The sequence below is a fragment of the Anabrus simplex genome, chromosome 2 (assembly GCF_040414725.1).
Source record: "Anabrus simplex isolate iqAnaSimp1 chromosome 2, ASM4041472v1, whole genome shotgun sequence".
In the NCBI taxonomy this organism is placed as follows: Eukaryota; Metazoa; Arthropoda; class Insecta; order Orthoptera; family Tettigoniidae; genus Anabrus; species Anabrus simplex.
The window spans coordinates 33715357-33739008 of record NC_090266.1 but is presented as its reverse complement, the minus strand read 5'-3'; positions in this window follow the sequence as shown (position 1 = coordinate 33739008).

The window sequence follows — 23652 nt, the reverse complement described above, 5'->3', positions numbered from 1 at the left end:
AAATAGAGGAACATGATACAGAATTACACTTTAACAAGGGGATTTTACAATTGGAAGCAAATTAGAATGCGCACGACTTACTCTGAAGGTCGAGCACTAGACCGGAGTGAGAAATGAAGTCAGCTCCCAATATAACGGGGCAAGACAAGTGCTTGGCCACAAACAATTTAATTTTCCATGTAAATTTAAAAAATACGAATTTTGACATATAAGGAACCTAAAATTTCTAATGGAGAAGAATTAGCCGAAACATATTGAACAGACGATGAACAATAGTCAGGAAGTTTACAAATAGATTTCAATTTCGAATACCATTGAGCCGAAATAATTGAACAAACGCTGCCTGAATCAAAAAGAGCTGTTAAAGGTTCATTATTTAACTCAATTTTGAGAAAAGGTACGGGTGCGGGGGAGTCCGCCGCAATCCTAAGACATTCTTTGGGGCATTCAAAAGATGAATTTGAAGACTGAATTTTCCCTGAATTTTCGACCTGCTTACAAGGGGCTGAGCCTCGGGACGATGGATTAGTCGACTCAGCCGAAGCCACTAGTCACTTATTCTTATTGGCATTGGTGGAAGTTGCACCAGAAGTTGAGCAGGAGGGGGTGCTATTCAAATTTGGGCAATTCTTGGCGATATGTGAGAAAGCCCCACATTTAAAACAGCCTTGTGATGAGCCAGCTCCATTATTTGCCCTACTAGATTTGATCAATGGACACTTATTGCGAAGATGGTCAGACGACCCGCAAGCATAACATTTACGAGGTGTGATTGGTCGGCGAGGTGGAGGCCGAGGATTACTAAAAGAAGGAGGGGGTTCTTTCGTGACCCGCAAGGAATCGGCGTATCTAACTCCTTCCGCTGAGACGGCCAATGCTTCAAGTTCAGAGAAGGTTTGCGGGCACGCCGCGAAACACAAATATGATCGGTACGGAGGTGAAATACCTTCTACAATAGCCTGTACAATCTGATCTTCAGGAAAATGAAGAGCAAACACTCTGGTATAGAACTTTAATATCTTGGATGAAATCTGCCAAGTTTTCATCCAACCGCTGTACACGATAATAGTACTTCTGAATTAGAGATGACCTCGCACGAGCAGGAATGAAATTTGCAAGAAGGTGTGCATGAAAATCTTCAATAGATGATTGTTCCGCTATTGCCCTAACAATTTTGTCCGAGAGAACACCGATTGCATAGGGATAGATTATCTGCAAAATTTGACACGGAGAAAGAGAAAAAACAAGAGGATGGTCCTGAAACTCAAGTAAAAACCTTAAGAATGAAATTACTTCACTAGTGGTATTAACTGAAAACTTAGAGATACCTCTGAGCAACATTGCTAATGGATGAGGCAAGCTGCTGAAGCCAGGTGACATAGTAGGCAAAGGTTTAAGTGGCAAAGACGTTAATTCAGAACGTACATTATTCAACGAGGTACGGCGTTCAGACTCGTTGTCCAATGGGGCAGAGATTGTTTGAGCTCCAACGGTTTTCCTATTGACTTCTCCCTTAGGAGGCTCTTCCTCGCTACCTACATTCACCGTAGTGGGTTGATCAGTTTTGGGAGGAACTTCCCCGGTTAACAATTGGGTAACCTTACTGGACAATTCAGAAAGATTTTCAAGAACCACACTAGCTTCCTTCCTCTGAACGTCATTCAACTTCAGTGACAACAGATGGTTAACTCTATTAGAAAAATGAAATAACCTGGCTTGCACACGTTTAATTTGATTAGGAGAAGGATCATTTTCTTAAAAAAAACTAACTACAGATGCTAGCTCAGTAGTATTGTCAGTGATCGTGGAAAGAGAGTCGTCAATTTCTTTCTCTCCCAAAGTGGGGATGGAAATGGGCAAATCAAGGGACTCTCTAAGCTTATTTGTGTCTACCGCAACCGTGCCTCCAGATTGCACATTTCTAATAGTTAATTCATAGATCAACTCCTCCTTGCGCAAATAGTTAAGATGGAGAACATTGCGAGGGCCGGGCATGATGACAAAGCAATTTTGAAAACAAACGGAAAAATATTTTCTTAGCAAAATCAAGAAATAACAAGAATGGCAGGTACAGAGTAGCAAGGTAACAAATGTACAATTACAGTATTCACAGGATTTGGGCTTCGAGCCCCGGACTCACAATTCTTGAGCAATTAGCCCAACTTTACGATATACACAATTCAACAAATGGGCAGAAGACCCCTATCATGCCCAGGAGCACTTGCTCCCAATTACACAGTAAAGCCTCCTGGAGGCGCGCAGGAAACAAAATTTTTAGAAAGAGCAATCTGCTCTTAAGTACGAGCCTATCCAAGGCCACACCAAACTCCACTTTCAAGTTGTCCTCCAAGGACATGAAAACAGGGGTAAAATACCCAACCTACTGAGGCCTATTAAGTAAGGAAAGGTTAATTACGTGGCCTCTAAAATACCAACTTGAGAGGAGGCGTTCTTGCACTCCTAACACACTTTATATAAAACCTACTTGGCACTAGGCCGTTACTGCAAGGGCTAATCCCATACTAAAGAGGTGACTTTTAGAAGGAAACAATTTACATTACGTTAAGGAAGAAACGGTTGTGAAAAATAAGTTCACCTCAATGCAATATGAGTGGGAGCTCGAGAGGGTTAAGCACTCTCTATCCCAATATGTAGTTTAAAAGATAGAATAGATACTAAGTGTCTTTACATTTTCGGGGAAAAGTTATATGGTGGAAAAGCTTCGGACCTGCCCCGAGAGTTAAACTGCTGAGCTAACAAGAAAAGAAGTTATTAAACGGCCATTACCTTGTGGTTGAACTGCTGCCCGAAGAAAGAGGCGCTTCCCGCCCCCTGCTACGTACTTTATGCACTGATAGATGTTACTGAAGTGGCGCGGAGACCCGAAAATCAGCAGTTTATATACTCTCGCGGAAAGTTCGGGGCGTTTCAAGAATGATAACACCCTCCCACAAGAATTCTATTGGCTAACCAAGAAAACCCCTACACAAGATGAAGAAGAAACGCATTATTGGTGGAAACTTAATTCGAGAAATTCGGGATTGGTAAATTCAAAACAAGGGGAAAGAAAGGGTTAATATTGCCAACTTAAACAATGACTGAAAGAAATTTAACAAAGAACAAACTTATGAACACCAAATTTCTTCAAAAACATAGTTCTTTCACTTCGCACCAGGGTGCATAATTGTATTTCTTCAGTAGTGCCATCTAGAAGAGAATGTCCACACTTCTTACTACAGGCAAAACAAAAATACATCGAAAACGACCCAGTTCAGAAACTTCAAAATTTCCAAGTAGTGACATCTTCTGAGAAACTTGAAAATTAACACAGTAGATAAAGTTCCGGCTTCCTCCAGTAGAGGGGTTTCAACTGGCGCAAAGTTCGAATTAGCGACGTGGAGGTGTACCACCCGGTACACTAGGTTCCAAGACAATAACAAACACTCGGGTTTATTAAATGACTCACCGAACTTCCCTAGTACAACAACATCAACAAACACATCTCATCAGACACTGGGATATTTACATGACTCATGGAATATCCCGACACAAGTACATCACAACAAACACTGGGGTAGCCACATGATTCAACCAAATTACCAGAGTTATTAAAGCAATGTTGTCCCACTCGTGCAAAACAAATTACTCATACCTACATATGTGGATATCTTCCAGCTTACCAATATAAATGGCAAAATATACAAATGAAATAATAATAATAATAATAATAATAATAATAATAATAATAATAATAATAATAATGATAATAATAATGGCTAGGGATGTGGCCAACCCATCGCCCAGTGGTAAACCACTGCAATCAGCCACCCGAGTATTGGCGGGAAAACCATAACTATTCGGGTAAGGAGGAAATGCCTGCCCGCAGCCGGAGAACATCTTGAGGCCCTCCAGGGCTAACAACCTTGGTTGTATGTAGAATGTGCAATTTGCTCCAAGCTAAGCTAAAGCTTCTCAAGCATGATGGTAAAACAAAGACATGAAGTTAATACCCCAGGTGGCAACTTTTCAAAGAAATCCATCGTCGCCGACAAGCGACGCATGCATCCCGTTCGGATTCTGGGGGGGATGCAACATCATGCTAAAGACGAGTCGGAGCGTCTTGGAAATCCTGAACAGTCACGAAAGCTGAAACCCATATCTAAGACTTTTTTGGCAACGTTCAACATAAACAATTTAATACAAACTGGTAAGATGAAACAGCTGACCAATGCCCTCCACGAAAATAAAATCGCAGTAATGGCTCTGCAAGAAACTCGCTTCACTGACGAAGATACGTTTGAGTCTGAAGGGTATCGGTTCTTCAAGAGCAGATCCCATAATAGAGTAATGAAATACACCCCTATCTTCGGTACAGCTTTTGCTGTCAACATCAGAATTCTTAAGTCAGTCTCAAATGTTGAAGCTGTTAATGATAGGTTATGCCTACGATCCCTGCGTTGTGCAAATAAAACATATACGCTAGTCAATGCACATGCTCCAACTAATGAACAAAACAAAAAAGACCTGGAAGGCACAGATAGATTCTGGAACATCCTGGATGCCAGATTAGGGAAAATCCCAAAGCACCACGTCAAGATCATATTGGGTGATTTTAATGCACAGGTAGGACGTGAACGGAAACACAGGAAAGTTGTTGGGCTCTACCCAGCACACAAAAAAACCAACAAGAATGGAGAACGCCTCGTTGAACTATGTGATAACCACAACCTCCAACTGATGTCAACACACTTTCGTCACTTACCAAGAAAACAGATGACATGGAGATGCCCAAACAAAACAATAGGAGAATTCCAAATTGACCATGTTGCTATATCTCGAAGATACAGTCCGGAAATCATGAACGTTACCGTAAAAAAGGGAATAAACATAGACTCAGACCACTATGTATCAGTAATCAAGTTTCGGCCAATCCCTCTCAACAGAAATAAGAACGAACCTACCATAATTCGCTTTGACACAAAAAAGCTCAGAGAAAGAGAGAATGAATTCAAAGAACTTGCCCAACCAGTGGAAAAAGACTTCAACAGCACAAGAAAGCAGATGATACAAGCTGCAAAAGGAGTGGCGGAAATCAAGAAGAGGACGAAGCACACGTGGTGGAACGATAACTGCGAGAAGACCTTAGGGGATCTTCTGAATGCCTGGAAAAAGTATTACACCTCGAAAAAAGAAGAAGATTGGAAGATGTACAAAACACAACAAGCACAAGCAGTAAAAGTAATACGCAGTGAGAAACGCAAGTATGAAAAGGAACTACTGGACAAGATTGAGCAAGACTTTCATAAAGGTGAGACCCGTGAATACTTCAGAAATTTTAATAAGAAGGTACAAGGATACAAGGCACCTTCCCTTTGCTTTCTAAGGAAAGATAGAACTCTTGCAACATCAAATGAAGAAAACTGCAAAATCTTAGCTAAGTATTTTAACGACCTTCTAATCTGTGAAAAACCAGCCAACCCCATCAAAAGAAACAAACCAGTGAGCCAAAACGTGCCATCTTCTCCACCAAATCGCGATGAAATCAAACGCCGCATAAAGAGACTGAAAAATAACAAGGCTCCTGGTGAAGACTCCATGATTGCAGAACTGTGGAAACATGCCCCGGAAGAAGCAATTGACATCCTACACCAAACCATTGTAGATATATGGGACAAAGAACAACTACCAGAGGACTGGAAGCTAGCCTTGATCCATCCTTTACACAAGAAAGGAAATATAAGAGATGTGAACAATTACCGTGGAATTTCTCTTCTGCCAGTAGCCTACAAAATCCTGTCACTATCCATCCTTGAAAGACTAGAACAGCAAATTGAGCACAAACTCGGGGAATACCAAGCAGGTTTTCGGAAAGGCCGATCAAGTGCAGAACAAATACTTAACCTAAAAACCATAATAAGATACCATATGCTGAGAAGTCGAACCTATGTATTGCACCCGCTCACCTCCTGAGTCCCAGACTAGCATTTATCTCAGGGGTGATCAGTTCGAAAACGATAAAAAAATTATATAAAGAAATTCAAAAAAATATATATCGGCGCATCAAATGAACACAGGGATGAACGGGGCATGCAAATTTAAGGTTACGGGGGACGACTCATTCATGGATACAAATTTTTGACTCCACAATAGGACTGGGAAGTGACAACTTAAATTCCATGGCCATACTGGACTAACTACAATGAAAAGATATGGAAACTGTTTCCTATTTAAATTGCAATGAGGAGCAATTTATTCACTTATTTTGCATACTACACATGATGACAATTTTACATTGGGACACTTTAATCCTGAAAAATAAATGACATAATACTTGGATTTTACCTCACTACTCTGGTAGTGTAAAACATTTGGTGAATTCGCCCCAATTGGTTACTGGGGATCAAATTCACATCCGTATGATTGGACGTTTCACCGCTGGAGATCTTCTTTCGGAGACGAAGGCACGACAGTAACTTTTTACTGTCGTCTCCTCGTTCCGTTTGGACATGAGACACTTCCGGTATGTACATTCTGGTGAGCCGGACACCCACCTTGGAAAATGTTATCGCCTCGAAAAAAAAAACGGGAATTTATAATACGGACAAACTCTAGCATATTATTTCCAGATTCACAAACACACCAGGTGGAGTTCATTAACTCAAAAGCTACTTTAATATTTACACTTGTCAATACGACAAGACGTACGGAAAGGTTCATTACTATGCTCTGACCATGAAAACATGTGCCGTCCGTGGGTTATTTACGTATCTACTGCTAACAATCTCCCCGTGAAAACCCAACATCTGGTTCGGAGCAGTTCGACACAGGATGACTGTCGCTAGCATATCCTCCTATGATTATTAAATAATATCATACCATTCTTTATCTGATCATTATCATATTCTTTGACTACCATCAATTAATTTTATTATTATCATTAATTTCAATTATAATCCTGTATTTGATTATTATCATTTGTCATCCGGGATGATTATATGCCAACCCTTGCCGACGTTTCAAACGAAGGGTCGTTCTTCCTCCTAATTTATCCGCACAATATAATGATCAGCTTCCTCATAAATATTTTATTATTATTATTATTATTATTATTATTATGCTTATTATTATTACTATTATATTCGTAACAATGAATCATCGCCCATTAAATATCTTAATTTCCTTTCATCATAATTATCATTCTCAAATTACTATTGCAAGTTCTTTATCTTCTGCACCTTCAACTTTTCATTATTATTATTATTATTATTATTATTATTATTATTATTATTATTATTATTATTATTATTGGAAATCGTGATTATCGTAACCCGTAATCATCCTCGCTATAATACTTCAACTTCTCGCTCTTATTATTTTCATCAAAAAAAAAAAAAAAAGTAGCTTCATTGGTTATTCTTCTTCTCCTTCTTCAAATATTTTATTTATTATTAGTTAAAAATCTCAAATCTTTCATTTCAACTCCCAACATCATTATTATGTCCAAAATATAAAAAAAGTAAATTCTTCAAAAACAAAAACAAAAGTAGCTTAGTTTTTATTTTTTATTATTATTAATTTAAAAAAATTAATTTCGCCTGTTACACGGTAGTCCACTCTTAATATGTTTAACGCATAACCCCTTTTACAATTCCGATTTATCCTGGCACTAAGCACTTAATTTAAGACAAGATTCACTTGGAGTATGATTATTGTTATTATTATTATTAAAAATGGAAAGATGATATTTTAATTTCCACTCTTTAGAATTTAGTCACATATGTTAAATCCCGTTATGAACCACTAAGATCTGCTTTATATCGGTCGGGACAACACGGTATTCGGGACCGTACCTTCACTTTCGTACTGCCGTTAATTTTATATGGGGACACCTGTCCTCCCAAGACACATCTCACAACCTATGGCACATCGCGGCTGGGCAAATACCTCCAATGCCGGCGATTGCTAAACTATTCCTTCAAATTTGAAGTCCATTTCCTTTCATCGGAACTCTTCAAACATTTAATTCATAAAATAATCCTCGGTGCGTGGATTCTACCACTAATAACACCGGCATATGCATTTATATCATCTTAGGCCTTGAGATTCATCTATTTCATCATTACAAACAATACGGCTCAATTTATTTCACGCCGGATATTCGTCCCTCATGACTTCCAACTCTAAATATGGGCTCAAATCATTCTGGGCTTTTAACATATCGTGACCATTCTAATTCACGTGCCTATATCGCTTTTAAACAAAATTTTAATGGTTAAAATAAAGTCCTAAAAAAGTAAACTCAAAAATTTACGTAAAATCAAACTGATTACGCGAATGAAAGTCTTTAACGCTACATGTCATCTCCACATTGATTATTTTATTTGCACTGGCTAACTCGCGAAGCACCGTCATTATTATTATTATACTTTAACTTGCACACGCCCAAATATTATTATTATTATTATTATTATTATTATTATTATTATTATTATTTTACTTTCCTTTGTCAACACACAAACATGATTATTATTAGTATTTTAATGACCTTCCGTACGCAACACAAATCTTACATACTCTGGATCTTTCATAATCTGGCTGTCAGGTAGAAAATATTCCTAATTAAATTACAAATGATCACCGCAGTGATTGAAAATCAAATAAATGGGTTAGCACAAAAAAAGAATTTAACACTTGAAATGAACTTAAGTCAAAGTATTACAAACAGCATGCATTAATTGAAAGAAATATATCCCATATTTACATTATATACAACAAACAAATACTCAAATTAATTAATCTAACCCATTATTACGTTAATATAAATTAGTTCGTCCGTCTAACAAACAAAAAAATCATGGACTCGGGAGGCGGACCATGTTAAGTAACCATAATTAATTTACACTGAACCCCGTTTAGTCGCGATAACATCCCCCAATATCAAAATTGTGTACTCATTCCTATGTAGAATTCCATTGTCTCGTAGCGGAGGAGATATAGGCCTTACGGCCCCATGGTGATCTACTCGTCCATCATGTCGCACAATACAAATTTAACACAATAAAACACTTCTGGGTGACTACCCATGATTAATACCTTAGTACACTATTTTACACAAGAATACTAATAACAAAAAAAACACTTATAGGTGCTCCTAGACCCCTGACACTCGCACAATATACTCTTCATATACGCCCGAAACACACGTCGTGACACATTACGACGAAATGTCGTTCATTTGAACCGGCGCGTATCGCGTCTTCAACCGGCACTTCCTGGTTTATTTCTAAGCCGTCTTGATAATCGCCTAGCTCCTATGGTTCCCTGCTCGGATAGTTATTCACCGTCTATCTTGAGGTGTTTACTTCAGGCTCCGCACACTGCCTTCCAAAGGTACTATCGGCGTTCCGTTAATTATTTATTATTCAATCACATGGCATTTATTAAATTCTACATACAGTTGTACTGATTAGTTACACTCGGTACTATGGATAATTTCACTGTTCGTATTCATTCTCCTAATAATTCACGCACTTTCAGCTTTAACTGACTTCGAATGCGTCCCGAGGTACTGACTTACAGAGTCAACGTGTCAGAGTCTCAACTGCTTCATACGACTGACACGACTGGTGACCGATAACGACTGGTGACTGGTAAGAACTGAGTGATGTGAGGTCCGCTTCTGGACTTTTATGGACGATATGATTTCCCGCCGGGGTCATCCGCGGTCAGCTCCTGGAGAGGGGGTTTGGTTATCCTAAATCGGCATATGCAGGCGGATTTGGATCTCTTGCTTTATCCTACTTAATACACTGGCGATACACATTCATGTGTCGTATTCTGAACTCCTATCGTTCGGTGATCATGGAAATATCACTTAATTTCTGTCCTCCACCTTTCGCGCGCTAACTCGGCGTCCCTGATGGCGTGCTCATCTCGACCAATGGCGAGATAGCGTGGGTCATTTCCACGAATTCATTACTTTAATTTATTACGATTACAATTAATCAACATGGGAACGATATCACAAAAATCCCCTCTATTCAATTATGTGGTTGGAATAATTTAATTATTGTTATCGGAGAAGCTAACTGGAGTTCACTCTGAGTTTTTCTTATGTTGGTTTATCTGCGGGCCTGTGATAAATTTTCTCATTGGTCAACACCGCTTCGGTTAGTTTGAAATCTCTTCCTTGTAACGTTGACAACACCAAATGCCTCGGGCGTGGAAAACTGGCACGTCACATTCTCGGTATTGGTGATACATATGCTCGCCCTTGGTCCGAAATATATACTCTTTCACTTCCTCGAAGTCATTACTTCGTTGTTGTGAGCTCTAGCTTTAATCCTCTTATCTTCTGGCCAAGAAACATTCTCCCCCTAATTACAAGCTTACTGTGGCGACGGACAGTCGCGATATGACTCGCTTATGTTGAAATCCCCGTCCACACAAAACTGACACTGTATTCATTTAATATTCCTTTAGATCTGTATTTCTCGTATCAAAATCAAATCATGAAAGATAGAGCCTATCTCATCAGGGTACAGTATCTACATTTGTAGACTTCAGGAAAGCATTCGACTCCATCGACCGTGATGTGTTGCTTAATATCCTTGCAGAAATGGGAGTCGATGAGAAACTGCTGGCGATAATAAGGGCAACACTAACTAATACCAAATCCAAAGTAAAATTCCAAGGATGTCTCTCTGAACCCTTTGAGATCAAGACAGGCGTTCGACAGGGAGATGGGCTGTCACCTCTTTTGTTCAACTGCGTACTTGAGAAGGTAATACAGGAGTGGCGAAAGACGTTAAAAGAAAGAAACCTTTACAAACCCGTAAGGATTGGGACAAAGAAAAATGGAGTGGAAATAGATTGCTTAGCGTTCGCTGATGATATAGCTCTTATGGCAGAAAATTTCGAAAGTGCAACAGAACAGATCAATGTGTTGAAGGATGTAGCAGAACAAACAGGTTTACAAATTTCCTTTCAAAAGACAGAAGTAATGTCAAATATCAAAGATGATACGGCACAACTAAACACCAAATATGGAATGATAAACCGTGTTAGTAAATTTAAATACCTTGGGGAATGGATTCAGCAAAATGGACTTGACAAAGAGGCCATAGCAGCAAGAATCAAGAAAATGGAGGTCACTTTCAAAACCACCCGCAACATTTACAACAAAAAGTGCTTTTTCCCTGAACACAAAAATTCGTCACTACAACACTGTCATCAAACCAGTATCACTGTTTGCATCTGAATGCCTTATCCTGTCCGAGAAATGTTTGCTTGCTGATTTAGAGAGGAAAGAAAGAAAGCAAGATCTTACACACCATACTTGGTCCAAACTACCGGGCGAGTTGGCCGTGCGCGTAGAGGCGCGCGGCTGTGAGCTTGCATCCGGGAGATAGTAGGTTCGAATCCCACTATCGGCAGCCCTGAAAATGGTTTTCCGTGGTTTCCCATTTTCACACCAGGCAAATGCTGGGGCTGTACCTTAATTAAGGCCACGGCCGCTTCCTTCCAACTCCTAGGCCTTTCCTATCCCATCGTCGCCATAAGACCTAACTGTGTCGGTGCGACGTAAAGCCCCTAGCAATAATGGTCCAAACTACAAAAATGGCATCTACATTAGAAAATCCAGGCAAGAAATATACTCTAAGTTAGAGAAGATCACGGACACAATACGTAAAGGCAGAGTTCGCTTCTACGGTCATATACGACTTATGATCGACTCTCGATGGACGAAACGTATCTTCAGTATATTTGACGCAAAACCAAAAACGGCAATGCCATGGTACGTTAATGTCAAGAAAGATCTTAAAGAACTGGGCCTACAAGCAGAAGATGCACAAGACCGAAATCTTTTCAGAGCAGCCATCAAGACTTTTGGGACTTTCCGGGACGAAAAACGGGCAACTGGTGCTAAATGGACAGAAGAACGTCGTGCTAAACACAGTGAGCTAATGAAGACGATGTGGATCAAGCGAAAGACGAACAAATGCCAGAATGTAAAGTGAGGCTTATCGTGGTCCCTAGTTGGCCGATTAGCGAAGTTGAATGAATGAATAATAATAAATCGAATACTGACAATAATATCCTAACTTGTACATACAATTCGGGGGTGTGATATATGTACTATCACAATGTTAATATAAGGAAATATCTCCATTGGGGTAATCGCATAAATGGGATTGTAAATAAAGGGTATAGATCTCTGCACATGGTTTTGAGGGTGTTTAGGGGTTTATGTAAGGATGTAAAGGAGAGGGCATATAAATCTCTGGTAATAATAATAATTTCATGTGGTTATTTCTAGCCGAGTGCAGCACTAATCTCTGGTAAGACACCAACTAGAGTATGGTTGCAGTGTAGGGGACCCTCACCAGGAACACCTGATTCAAGAACTGGAAAAAATCCAAAGAAAAGCAGCTCGATTTATTATGAGTGATTTCCGACAAAAGAGTAGCGTTACAAAAATGTTGCAAAGTTTGGGCTGGGAAGAGTTGGGAGAAAGAAGGCGAGCTGCTCGACTAAGTGGTATGTTCCGAGCTGTCAGTGGAGGGATGGCGTGGAATGACATTGGTAGACGAATAGGTTTGAGTGGTGTCTTTAAAAGTAGGAAAGATCACAATATGAAGAAAAAGTTGGAATTCAAGAGGACAAAATGGGACATATTGCACCCGCTCACTTCCTGAGTCCCAGACTAGTATTAATCTCAGGGGTGATCACTTCGAAAAAGATAAAAAATAAATTTAATAAAGAAAATCTAATTATATATCGGCGCATCAAATGAACACGGGGATGAACGGGGCATGCAAATTAAGGTAACGGGGGACGACTTATTCATGGATACAAATTTTCGACTCCACAATAGGACTGGGAAGTGTCAACTTAAATTCCATGGGCATACTGGACTAACTACAATAAAAGATATGGAAACTGTTTACTATTGAAATTGCAATGAGGAGCAATTTATTCACTTATTTTGCAAACTACACATGATGACAATTATTACATTGGGACACTTCCATCCTGAAAAATAAATGACACACTACTTGGATTTACCTCACTACTCTGGTAGTGTAAAACATTTGGTGAATTCGCCCCAACTGGTTACTGGGGGTCGAATTCACATCCGTATGAGTGGACGTTTCATCGCTGGAGATCATCTTTCGGAGACGAAGGCATGACAGTAACTATTTACTGTCATCTTCTCGTTCCGTTTGGACATGAGACACTTCCGGTATGTACATTCTGGTGAGCCGGACACCCACTGTGGAAATATTATCGCCTCGAAAAACGGGAATTTATAGTACGGACAAACTCTAGCCTATTATTTCCAGATTCATAAACACGCCAGGTAGAGTTCATTAACTCAAAGCCTATTTCAATATTTACACTTGTCAATACGACAAGACGTACGGAAAGGTTCATTACTATGCTCTGACAATGAAAACATGTGCCGTCCGTGGGTTATCTTCGTATCTACCGCTAACAATCTCCCCCGTGAAAACCCAACATCTGGTTCGACACATGACGACTGTCCCTATCATATCCTCCTATGATAATTAAATAATATTCTTTATCTGATCATTATCATATTCTGTGATTACCATCAATTATTTTATTATTATCATTAATTTCAATCCTATATTTGATTATTATCATTTGCCAACCTTTGCCGACGTTTCAAACAACGAGTCATTGTTCCTCGTAATTTATCCGCATAAATTTATGACCAGTTTCCTAATAAAATATTATTATTATTATTATTATTATTATTATTATTATTATTATTATTATTATTATTATTATTATTATTATTATTTCCATCAGTGGAGATTATCATTATCGCATCACTTATTCATCATGGGATTAATATCTTACGTTGATCTCACCATAATTATTCTCAAATTAATCGAATAAATTCTTCCTATTATTCCTTTTCATATTATTATTATTAATGGAAAGATGATATTTCAATTTCCACTCTTTAGAATTTAGTCACATATGTTAAATCCCGTTATGAACCACCAAGATCTGCTTTATGTCGGTCGGGACAACACGGTATTCGCGACCGTACCTTCAGTTTCGTACTGCCGTTAATTTATATGGGGCACACGTCCTCCCAAGACACATTTCACAACCTATGGCACATCGCGGCTGGGCAAATACCTCCAATTCCGGCGATTGCTAAACTATTCCTTCCAATTTGAAGTCCATTTCTTTTTATTGGAACTCTTCAAACATTTAAATCGTAAATTAATCCTCGGTGCGTGGATTCTGCCACTCATAACACCGGAATATGTATCTTATATCATCTTAGGCCTTGAGATTCATCTATTTCATCATTACAAACAGTACGGCTCAATTTATTTCAAGCCGGATATTCGTCCCTCATGACTTCCAACTCTAAATATGGGCTCAAACCACTCTGGGCTTTTAACATATCGTGACCATTCTAATTCACGTGCCTCTATCGCTTTTAAACAAATTTTAATGGTTAAAATAAAGTCCAAACCTGAAATCAACAATTTACGTAAAATCAAACTGCTTACGCGAATTAAAGTCTTTAACGCTACATGTCATCTCCACATTGATTATTATTTGCACTAGCTAACTCACGAAGCACTGTCATTATTATTATTATACTTTAACTTGCAAACGCACAAATATTATTATTATTCTTAATTTACTTTCCTTTGCCAACTCACAAACATTATTATTATTTCTTTCTCGCAAACACACCGAGCATTATTATTATTATTATATAGAACTTACGAGCGTCCAAAGCAGATAGAATATTATTATTATTATTATTATTATTATTATTATTATTATGACCTTCCGTACACAACACAAATTTTACATACCCTGGCACTTTCATAATCTGGCTGTCTGGTAGAAAATATTCCTAACTAAAATACAAATAATCACCGCGGTGATTGAAATCAAATAAATGGGTTAGCACAAAAAGGAATTTAACACTTGAAATGAACTTAAATCAAAGTATTACAAACAGCATGCATTAATTGAAAGAAATATATCCCATATTTACATTATATACAACAAACAAATACTCAAATTAATTAGTCTAACCTATTATTACGTTAATATAAATTAGTTCGTCCGTCTAACAAAAAAATCATGGATTCGGGAGGCGGACCATGTTAAGTAACCATAATTAATCTACACTGGACCCCGTTTAGTCGAGATAACATCCCCAAATATTAAATTTGTGTACTCATTCCTATGTAGAATTCCATTGTCTCGTAGCGGATGAAAAGCCTCCTGGCCCCATGGTAATTTACTCGTCCATCATATCGCACTTGATAAATTTAACACAATAAATCACTTCTGGGTGACTACCCATGATTAATACCTTACTTACAGAATTTAAATTAATTTATACAAAAGAAAACACTTATATGTGCCTCTAGACCCATTACATTTGCACAATTATTCTTCCTTGAGCCCGAATCACACGTCGTGACACATTACGACGAAGTGTCGTTTCATTCGAACCGGCGCGTATCGCGTTCTTCAATCCGCACTTCCTGAAGTATACGATGCCGTCTTGTGATCGCCTCGCTCCTACAGTTCCCTGCCACAATAATTGTTACACCGTCTATCATGAAATATTTATTTCAGGGTCTGAACACTGCCTTCAAAAGTATTATCGGCGTTCCTGTCGATCCTTTAAATTCCAAGACATGAAATGTTGAGAAATGTATGAATTTCACATACAGTGATACTGATAATTTACACTCGATATACTGAATAATTACTAACGTACTTTCATTCTAACAGAATCTATAATGAGTTTTCTGGTAGTGAATTACAGAGTCACCGTGTCAGCGTAACAAATTATTTCAAACGACTGGTTGATGTGAAGCTCGACTGGTCACAACTGGTGACTGGTAACAACTGGGTGATGTGAGGTCTCACTACTGGTTATTTATGGACGATATGGTTTCCCGCCGAGGTCATCCCTGGTCATCTCATGGGGAGGGGGTTGGTTATCCTAAATCGGCATATGCAGGTGGATTTGGATCTCTTGATTTATCCCACTTAATAAACTTGCGATACACGCTCATGTGTCGTATTCTGAACTCATATCGTTCGGTGATCATGGAAATATCACTTAATTTCTGTCCTCCTCCTTTTCGCGCGCTAAATCGGCGTCCCTGATGGCGTGCTCTTCTTGACCGATGGCGAGATAGCGTGGGTCATTTCCAAGAATTCATTACTTTAATTTATTACAATTACTATTAATCAACATGGGAATGATATTACAAAAATCCCCTCTATTCAATTATGTGGTTGGAATAATTTAATTATTGTTATCGGAGAAGCTAACTGGAGTTCACTCTGAGTCTCTCTTATGTTGGTTTATCTGCGGTTCTCTGATAAATCTTTCCATTGGTCAACACCGCATCGGTTAGTTTAAAATCTCTTCGTTGCAACCTGACAACACAAAATGCCTCGAGGCTTTGGAAATCCTCATACGTCATATTCTTCGTATCGGTAATGCACCTGACTCACCCTTGTTCAGAAGTAAGTATTCTTTCACTTCCGTGTAGTCATTACTTCTGTTGTTGTGAGCTCTAGATTTAATCCTCTTAGCTTCTGACCAAGAAACATTCTCCCCATAATGGCAAGCTTAACTGTGGCGACGGACTGTCGCGATGTCTGACTGTGTTGGAATTCTTCCGTCCACACAAAACTGACACTGTACGTAATTTATCATTCCCATATATCTGTATTGATATGATAATCAAGAATCATGATATCTAGGGCCTATCTCATCCGGGTACAATATATTCATTTATAAGAAGGGAAGTTAGGGATTGGAATAACTTACCAAGGAGATGTTCAATAAATTTCCAATTTCTTTGAAATAATTTAAGAAAAGGGTAGGAAATCAACAGGTAGGGAATCTGCCACGTGGGCGACGGCCCTAAATGCGGATTAGTATTGATTGATTTATTGATTTGATTGATTGAATATCAGTCATCATGTCATGTCGTATGGCTTTTAGTGCCGGGATATCCCAGGACGGGTTCGGCTCGCCAGGTGCAGGTCTTTGTATTTGACGCCCGGAGGCAACCTGCACGTCGTGATGAGGATGAAATGATGATGAATACAACACATACACCCAGCCCCCGTGCCATTGGAATTAACCATTTAAGGTTAAAATCTCCGACCCAGCCGGGAATCGAACCCGGGACCCTCTGAACCGAAGGCCAGTACTCTGACCGTTCAGCTAGCGCGTCGGACTGAGTATCAGTGATACGTTCAGTAGCATTAATAAACATAGACGAATTACTTCCATCAATTGTGCCCTTTCCGTTTTCTCGTGATACATTTTATATTCATAGATGATTAACTGTGTCCCTCCTAATACCACTTCGCGACCAAAGATTTCACTTATACCCATGTTACCTCTCATAATATGCAAATATAAATTCCCTTGATAATAGTCGTTGAATACGTTCCTACAATCTTTCAGCCTTGCCTTCTTTCGCTGGAAGCGGTTTTCCATCAGAGCTATTAGTGCACCTACATCCAGTTTTCCTATCTCCAGGTGTTTCGCTGGCTTTCTTGTATACAGCACCTAACTTCCCTACAACCGGACAAACTTCAGCATCCTTGTATTTCTCTGTGAGGCATTCCTCCTTAGCTGTCTTGCACTTTCTATATAAGTTATTGTTTAGTCACCTGTAGTTTCATAGGCCCTCCCAATTCTTTATTTTTTTGCATTCTTGTACATCCGATGTTCGTCAATCCGATCTAATATTTCCTGAGTTATCCATTGTAACTTATTTCCTTATCACTGGCTCTTGCCCTTCTACTGAACGTTTCAGCAGCTCTACGCTTTTCATTTATTCGGTGTGGAACATGTTCCTTGAATCAAACGCTCACTCCATATTTCCTTTACGTTGTCTAGGTCCACACAATCATTCCTTCCTAAATGTCTTCAATTTCAAACGCTATTTCATGACCGCCAAGTAGTAGTCGTAATCCACGTCTGATCCTGGGAAGGTCATGCAGTCAACTACCTGGTTTCTGAATCTCTGCCTAATCATCATGAACTCAGGTCTTGTCGACATGCGATGGCATTGTAGTCCGGCCACTCGCAAATAGGAAATGGAAACTGTCAACTGGCGCTGTTGTAGATGTGTAGTGTCCAGTTGCGATGTGTGGGGTTGAAGTGAAGAGTGTCGATTCCACCACTCTGAAGCAGATCTTCGAAGGCTGATCAGGATTAATGGATTAAAATCGAGGTTTCCAGTGGCGAAAATCCGTCAGAATGTTATAGAGGATTATGTGAAACTATGGCGAGAAAATATTACCGCATATAACGGTTGGACGATTGTTCAAGGTGTTTAGTGGCGGGCGGAAAGAGGTCGTGGAACACCCTCTGTACCCACCAGACATGACACGTTTCCGTAGTTGAAGGAACACCTCCACTGTCGCCGATTTCCTGACGTGACATCTGTACTTCGCGCAATAGGACGCTCAGTCGCTGTCACCAACAGAGATCGCCTTGCCAACGGCCTCAACAGCTTCCTGACATTTGACAAACGGTAATAGACTTTGCGGGCGACTACGTTGTTAATTCATTAATATCAATATTGCCACTACTTTATTTACAGCTCTCGAATGCCGTCGCCTGCGGTTTTTGAACCAAGTATTAGTAGAATTCTACATTCCTTCCACTAGTCGAACTTCTCATACTACATTATCTTCACTTCCTTGGCCTACCATTGCATTCCAGTTCCCCAACACAATTACATTCTCTTCACCTCCTGTATATTCTGTTGAATCTTCTAACTCTCTTTCGATGTCATTCATCTGCTGAACTAGACGGCATATTGCACCTTACCGGTGCATAAGGGAATCAAAAGGGATCCGCTGGGTATCGAACTCTCAGTTTCTGGGTGAGGCGGGGTAATTTTCCACCCGTCGCAAACGAGCCTACAACCCGCACCCAAGAGCTGTGTACGCACATAGCGCGTAACTGACTTTGATATACACAAAGAAATTATCGCCTCTCACGAAGATCGACCCGCACCGCGTGCAACTCAGTAAAACTACTTCCGGCGAAAGCGAGAGCTTTCCCCTCCACGGTAGTTTAAATAGCCTTACAGTTTGTCCATTGCTCGAAGTGAATCTCCGGTTAATAGAAACAGTGGTCTGCTAACGGCTTTCCAAAGTCCAACGGCTTCACGTTCAAATGAGTCTTAATATCAAAAGCGCTTAAGTAATCATATTTAACACAGAAGTGAATGATAAATCTGTTTCCAATTTTTCATTCGGACCTGTGGAATTTTGGGCTTGAATTCAAAGGATCTCAGACCTGCGAAGATGAAGTTTGTCAACCTGAATTAGTTGTCTTGGGGTTCCCGACGTTCAAATTTTACCTCACCCCTAGCTCGTATCGGATGAATTTGAAAAGTAGAGTGGGGTCGGCGTGCCTGGATACATAGCCAACGGCTCGATTTGAACTTGAAAAAGTTCCCTGCTGATGGAAAAGTACTGGGTGTGCCTCGCCTATATCAGGGCTCAACTGACTTCCTGACTTCTTTCCCAGCTCCTTGCATATGCATAAAATAAAATATTTCCTCAGTGTTACGAATAAATAATTGAGATATATATGGAATGGCTCAATATGGTAAACTTTAGGTGCGTATTTTTCGAAAACTGTAATCGCGTTGAACCAGTAACGAGTTGTTGTCCTGTTCGCGGCAGACTGTATCCCCACCCCAGCTGGCAGAAGACGTCAATAAAATCTGGAACTTCCGTCGTGGCATGGTGGTTTCTTCTGAGGACTCCAACAGTGTCGTGATGATGTGCTAAATTCTCAGTAGGTCCTAAATGGGTCCAGAGTTACCACAAGCAGGAATCGGATGGGTATTTGTTTCTAAATAACGTCGTTACACTCAAAATAAATTATTACCGCCATAATGTACAGATTAAATTAGCTAGAATAACGTAATATGTGTGCATTCAATTAGGATAGGGAAATCAGGTGAGACCGCATGTGTGTTTATTTGGTTTGCTTGTGGAGTGTCATATGGGATAACCTGCTTGGATAGTGACATCACGAGAAGTGAAGTGTGTTTAAGGAATTTACCTTATTTTGTGATCAACAAAGTGTTTGAAGCCACGTAGGCTCATTTCTTATGGTACTAGGGATTTATTGTGCGTGGAAAAACACTCAATAAAATAAACCAAATGGCACGGCAGTTTTTCAGGTGAGGGGAGATAAGAAGTCAAGGAAAAGATGGCGCTCTCCGTGCCTTCTCAACTGAGCCCATGATTGTAGCTAGGACCTTTAACGGCGTACTTGCTGCTTGTGAGTTTTACACCTGAACTAGAGACCTATGCTCTTCTGTGTACTGGGAATTGAACCCAGATGTATTTTGATGGATAATTCATATTTAGGGTGTGGTTATGGTTTTACTTTGAGAGCCTGTGGCTAAAGTACTCGAGAAATATGGACGTGGCTGTGATGTATTTGTTGACCATGCACTGTGTTAGTGTTGTTGATTTGTGGGCCAAGGAAGTTCGTGAATAAATGGAATATTTTTAGATTGAAGAGAACCAAGAGAGAAGACATCAGCTGGTATGTGAAGTAAGGGGAGAAGATTTATGACCGAGTAAGTTGGCTATGCGGTTAGAGGCCCACAGCTCTGAACTTCCATGCGTGAGATAGTATGTTCGAACCCATCTGTCGGTAGCCCTGAAGATGGTTTTCCGTGGTTTCCCATTTTCACACGAGCCCTTTCCTCTTCCATTGCCGCCATAAGACCTGTCTGTGTCGGTGTGACGTAAAGCATATTGTTAAAAAAGAAGTCACGGCGGTCAAGGACATAGAGATAGAACGGGGCCAAGCGAGCCGTGCTGGATGGCGTGTCTCATCTGTGTAGGGTCTCACTTCATATTGCGTTATTTGCTGTGGGGCTTGTCTTTTTTCACTAGACCGTCCATAAACTCGGTGTGATTTGTGGTAAATAAACAATAATATCCGTTCCCGGAATTATGAATCCACGATACTGGTGTCCGTGAGAGACTGCTGAGCTACGCCGCAGCTAGCCGCAACGCTCAAGGGTCATACACGACACATTTTCTAATGGGACATCCCTTCCCGTGCTTTTGGTCACTCAGTACATATTTCCGTGAGTATTCTCCTTTTCTGTGTTAGACCACTCTACCAGTAACCCTCCTACCCGCTGTGTATGTGTTATATTGGCCGTATTGGCTAGTACCGGGATTTTTTGTCGCCGGATATCCTCCAGTTTTTCAAGTATATTTGACGTTTAAAATACTATTAATTATGCCATATAGATTTTTTAATCAGAGATAAAATGTGAAATTGAGTAGACCTACCGTAAAAATGTGAAATCCATATGTTTCTGCGAAATAATACTTTTACGCTTTCGGGTGACTTTAAATCTGAAGGCTGACATAGATTGTGCCTATTCTTTAAGTACGGGATGTTTAAAAATTGACCCGATTTTAAAACCGTACATCTCCGCAACGACGAAATCCACAGAAATGGAGCCTGTAGTAAGTGTATGGCTGTGGCCCGCAGATTAATGACTGCCGCCACTAGATGCTGCTACAGCTTTCATATGATTGCCGCTAACGCTATAACTAGCGCCCGCGCAGACACTACACGTAGTCATAGAGGAGATGGCATCTAGGCTACAAAATGCGTCGTTGTCTCGCATTCAGCAAGACTCAGTCGATGATTATAAAGCAGCATGGGTTTAAGACGATTTTACGGTATTGTTCCATCAAAACCGAAAACATTCGTCACTGGTAAAGTGCGGTTACTGTCTGGTGTCACAAACCTGCGCGAAGCCAAGATCTTGGAGGGGGAGGAAGGTGGTGGAAAGGGTAACTACTACTTGGAGCGAAACGAAGCCTTGTCAAACTTACGCAGCAAACACGAGCCGATTTGAACACTTCATTAGCAACCAGTGAAGTTGTGACGTACCCACTCTGCCCACAGATGTGTGACATAATTATGACGTGGCAGGTCACCTTAATATTAATATAAATAAATGATATATCATTGCTTCTCCATAAAAAATATCCAATGGGCGCCAGCCTTCAAGCTTATGGCTGGACAACGATAGTTGATAATTAATAATAATAATAACACCTAATGAGACTCTAAAAACTCCCTGGGGTGGGGTGACGGAACACTTTCCATTAATTACTCTAACTTGGAATTTAAGGATCATTAATAATACTTTCAGAAAATACAAATTAAAACAGCTATTTATTAGGATGAAAAACGTGACGTAACGGCGTATTAACGGAATCTGAATTTACGGAAGCAAAAGAAAAATTGAATGAAATAAACTCTAAGAAAATCAACTGTTGCGCGAAGACTTGCAGTAATTTATGCCATTAGCTCACCATTTGTAGACTCTTATCTGGATACGATCTATGTAGTAGCTGATGATTGATGGATCTCTCGTACAGGCGGCGTCATCTCAACTTGTGGGTTCCAGTCCTACTTCTGCATTGTGCATAATACGCTAGTTGTACCGTGACTTTCCTGCCTTTATCACTTCCTACTGTACTCCATACAGAAAGTCGTAATGAGTGCTAATTTTAATAGCAAAACCACTTTGGGTTATGTTAATGGAGAGAACACACTTGTATTCTTCCGTATTATCGAACAGTAGCTTAACTAGATTCATAACAAAAGTTCTCCTGCCCTATACTAGTCAAAACCGGTCTCCCGTTGACTTTACCTCGCGTCATTGAAGTAACAAGTCCCAATGAGAATAACTTTTGCATAGTATACCACTCAGATGCGAAGTGAACTAAGTGAAGATCTTCTCCTATGTGCAGACGTAGAATCGTCGTAAGAGTCTCTGGGTGAGAGTATGAGTGTGAATCTGAATCCGAATGTCCTCTCCAGCTCTTGTCGTCGAGTATACAGCCGTGAAAATCTCCCTCCATCAACCATATCACATGGTCTAGTAAGATGTGATGTACCATCCCTTCTCCTATCTATTGCTATGAATTCATCAGGTTGCTTCATTACGTCCATTCACAAAGGCTAAACTTTCCCGCGGAAATGAAGCGTCAGGTAGCGAACTTCGAAAAGTAGGCGTTAAACATGGCTTCAACTGTCTCCTCAAAAGGTGGAGAGGGTAACGTCTCTCGTAACCTTGATGACGTACATTTCCTGGTAATGGGCTGAAATTAGCCTGCTGACTCTGGTTACCTCACTATGGCTATTGGAAAATTTACTGCAAGCTATTAATATGAATGATGTTGAAATACATTACACTATAAGTTGTTCGTGTAGAATACGTTATAGCCGCGATACAAAGAAATGAAGTGATGATGTGAAATGGGTGATTAAACCCTATATATATTAATTTAAAAATGACCTACCAGTGGTAAAATATATACATCTTATCAATTAATTATATAGTTCGATAATTTAATACATGCAGTGATGTCCCAAACATCACATTCGCCCCTCTGAGCCTGAAACAAGTAGCACTTCCGTTGAGGGCTCACACCTACACGTTACCACTTACGTTTCACTTGTTTTTAAAGCAGCTTTACATTCACTCTTTATACAACATAACAATATTTTATATAATTACA